Here is a 4,354-nt window from a genome sequence, read left to right as displayed (position 1 = left end):
TTCAAAATCTGATTTTGCTCCTTCGAATTTATTGCTTCTTGAAATTTATTGCAACTATCTGCTTTTCACAGTTCCTAGAACTGCCTTTAGGTACAGCAGTTCAGTTCAAAGTTCATGAGTGGAAAGTTATAACTTTTCACAATATAAAAAAATGACATTGGACTCTACCTCACACCAATAAAAAATCAATTCCAAGTAGCTTAAGGAGCTAAATATAAAAGGCAATATAAAAGTTTTGTCTTCCAAAACTTTTGGAAGACAAATACAATCCTCAAACTGGAAGAAAGTATTTTCCACATACATAGCCTACAAAACATTAGTGTATCAGGTATATAAAGAATTCCTATTCATCAATAAAGAATAAGCAAAACTACTAATTACAAAAATGGGCAAAATCCATTAACATGATTTTCATAGAAGATAGACAAATGATCTATAAACACAAGAAAAAGTCTTCAATCTCATCAGTTATCAGGGAAATATAAATTAAGAAAACAATGGGACATAATTTCTCATTCACCAGATTGACAAACAATTAAAAGGCTGATGATATTGCATGTTATCAAGGATATGGGATAATGGCAACATTCACATACTGCTGGTAGGAGTGTAAATTGATGCAATGGCTTTGGGAAGCTGGCATTGTATCATAAAATGGAACATTTGCTTACCCTTTGACCCAGCTATTCAATCACAGGGTATATTCCTTGCAGAAACTTGCACATGTGCACTGTGAGACATGTGCAAGAATATTTATGGAAGCTTTACTTAGAATAGAAAAAAAACCACAGGAACAATACAAATATCCTTCTGCAGTTGATAGTCTAAATGAGTAGCGTTCTCTTCATACTATGGGACATTATGCAGAATGAGTGAAAATGGACTAACTGCAACTACAAGCATCAACATGGAAAAATCTCAAAACATTATATGAGTAAAGCAAGAAAATCACAGAATACATATGTATAGCTTAGTTTTTATAACATTTTAAAATGGGAAAGGTTATGTGTTAGATGAAAGGATAAGGGTTGCTTTGGGGGTTAGGAGGGGCTGGTGACATGGAAGGGGAGGGGAGGAGGAATTTATTATCTTTGTGGTAACTCTTTGAGCTACATACATATGATCTGCATTCTTTCCTGTATGTATATTTCAAAAATAAATTTAAAAGTTCTGGGGCACCAAGCAGAGGAACACTTCAAGAATTTTTTAAAATACAGGCAAAATTAAATAATATATTGCCAAACATATTAGCAAAAAATGTAAAGAAAAACAAGGAAATAATATTAGGGACAGAGGAAGGAGGGCTGTGAGCCTGGAATGTAAATTGGTGTAACCATTATGTGGAACAATATAAAAACCCTAATATGGTTATAGTCTATAACCCAACAATTCCACATTCAGCAATTTGTAGTAAGGAACAACTTGGACAAGAGTATAAAGACTATAAAGCTATGTGTAAGGTTACTCAACAAATTGCTGTGTGAGTAGCACGGTTCCAAAGGCCCCTAACACCAAAACTCAGATGTTCACAGAAAGTGCAACTCTTCTGTTTTATTATAACTTATTGACTTCCCCCACAAGCTCCCACCTGTTGGTTAGTGAAAAAGAACTTAAGTAAATATCACTCTGATTTAAAGTTTAGTGTAAATTGATAAATTAAACAGTCATTGCAGATAGTCTCTGCTAAGAATGATAGTCTCTTTCTGCCATCTGGATGTATGAGACAAAGGGTGTGTGGCTAATATGCTATGGGGAAATTGGTCCCCTCACATCAGCTTGCAAATGTGACCTGGCACCCACTGGTGTCCACAGGGATGTCTCTTGTTCCCAGTCTTTCTCTCTGTTGGTCTCTAATGCGGCCCATCATATTTTGGTTTGAGCGATGCTCTCTCAATAGCTCCCAACTGGCAGCAGTACCTTAAGCTTCTATCAGGTCCTCCCGCTAACTGACCACTCCTAGTCTTTTAAAAAAAGTTTTCGCCTCCAATTTTATTGAGATATAATTGACAAAATTTTATATATTTAAGGTACACATTGTGATGATTGATATACATGTATATAGTGAAATAATCATCACAATGAAGTTAGTTAACACATGCATCACCTCACATAGTTACCATATTTTTGTGGTAAGAACATTTAAGATCTTCTCTCGCCATACTCCATGCAAATGGTAACCCAAAGAGAGCAGGGTGGCTATATTTATATCAGACAAAATAGACTTTCAGTCAAAATCTGTCACAAGAGACAAAGAAGGTCTTTATATAATGATAAAGGGATTGTGAACCCCAAATATCTGAGACAGGTCTCAGTCAGTTTAGATAATTTGTTTTGCCAAGGTTAAGGAAACACCCATGACACAGTCTCAGAAGGTTCTGACAACATGTGCCCAAGGTGGTTGGGGCACAGCTTGGTTGTATACATTTTAGGGAGACAGGAGACATCAATCAATATATGTAAGATGTACACTGGTTTCATCCAGCAAGGTGGGACAACTGCAATAGAGGAGCCAGCTTCCAGGTCATAGGTAGATAAGAGACAAATGGTTGCATTCTTTTGAGTTTCTGATTAGTCTTTCACTGGATACACAATTTACAGGAATAGTCAATTATGCCTTAGTCTGGCTCAGTGCAACAGTAGGGCAAAAGAAGTAATCAGATATGCATTTGTATCATGTGAGTAGAGGGATGACTTTGAGTCCTGCCTGCCATTTGTTTCACAAGGAATTTCTTTGTGGGCAAATTGTGAGGGAGGCATGTAGCTTATTTATTTGTTTATTTATTTATTTATCTTTATAGCTATCTTATTTAGGAATAGAATGGGGGGGACATTTGCCTAATGCAGTTCCCTGCTTGACTTTTCCCTTTGGCTTGGTGATTTTGGAGAGATTTATTTTCCTTTCATATTCTCCCCTTTTCCTTTTAAAATCTTTCAGAGAAACCATTTTAGAAGAAAATGAGTCTCTGGTCTCAGCTTTTGTCTGATCTGTCATGGCTAGGATGGTTTATTCCCAGACGGATGGTCCCACATTATTAGGAAAGCTCATTTTTAGCAGATTGTGAAGTCTCATGTCCTACAAAGGGAAAATAGGGGTAGGAAGGGAGAAAAACAACAACAAACAAACATAAATTGAAGAACAATCCTGGAAAATCGATATAGGCCATATTCCTCTGAAGTCCATACATCAGTAGGCAGGTATGAAATTGGTTTATGTATAATATGTAAATAGGTTGCTGTTATTTTCTTCTGAAGTTTAAGTTGTCTAGCTTTAGTTTACAGAGCTTTAAGAAAGCACAGCTTAATTTTTAAATTTCAAATCAGGAAAAATGGGAAAAAAGGAAAGAACAAAAAAACTGAAAACATTATTTTGGAGACTTGTAGCCTGAAAAAATTTTAGAATTCAGCCCAAACTGCAGAAAATAATAAAAAATGAAAAATGTTAGGCAAGACCAGAATCTAATAACAGGTGTACCATAGTTTATTTTGAAACATAGTTTTTCTCTCTCCAGTTCCATTTTTACTAAAGACAAATCATAGGAGAAATTCATTTGCAAAATAAGTTTTAGTCTTATTATACTTGGCTGGAGTAGTTGCAAGTCACCAAGAATAATTATTTGCCATATAGGCTCCTCTTTTTTTTTAAATTGGCTTTGCTGGAACTTTATTCCATAAGCAATCTCGGATTTGAATTTAATGTCTTAAGCCCAGCCTATGTCTGCAAATACCTATGTTAATTGGGTGAATTCCTTACCTCGAGGTTCCAAAAAAACTTGGGGAACCTGGGCCAGTCAGAAAGTGACATTTTTTACTTACCACAGGTCACGAACCTGTATAGGGACTGCACAGACAAGGTGTGAGGCCAGTTTTCCCAAGGGGCTTTTATTGGCTCCATAAGTCAACTTTGATTACTTGAAGGAATCTGTATTTGAAAGCATATTATTCCAGTCAAAACCTTGCTAAAAGAACCAGTGTGTCTCCAACTGTGTCCTGTTACAAAAGAAAGCAGGTTCTTATTATACTTAGGCAAATAACAATATTGCCATAAGTTGAGAATACTCACAACTACTTTCCAAATTTTGGAGAAATCAGGTAGAGAGAAATGTGCTCCAAATTTTGTTTATAGGAATATATTTTACTCAATTGTCAAAAGCTTCAAAAAGTTTCTTTGGCTCTGAAAAACAAAAAAAAAAAGATCAGCAATGTTTTAAGCAAAAAGTCATAAAAGGATTTATTTCAGTCTTCTATTAGTTTAGTCCATGTAGTTAACTCCTGTTCTGCTTGATATTCATGAATATTTCAGCTCTCTATGGGAGTCTTGGGAAGGTTTTCCTCTATTGTAATGTCACAATCTCCA

Source organism: Rhinopithecus bieti, unplaced genomic scaffold (assembly GCF_001698545.2).
Source record: "Rhinopithecus bieti isolate Rb0 unplaced genomic scaffold, ASM169854v2 scaffold_76809, whole genome shotgun sequence".
Taxonomy (NCBI): Eukaryota; Metazoa; Chordata; class Mammalia; order Primates; family Cercopithecidae; genus Rhinopithecus; species Rhinopithecus bieti.
Note: the sequence above shows the minus strand (reverse complement) of the source record.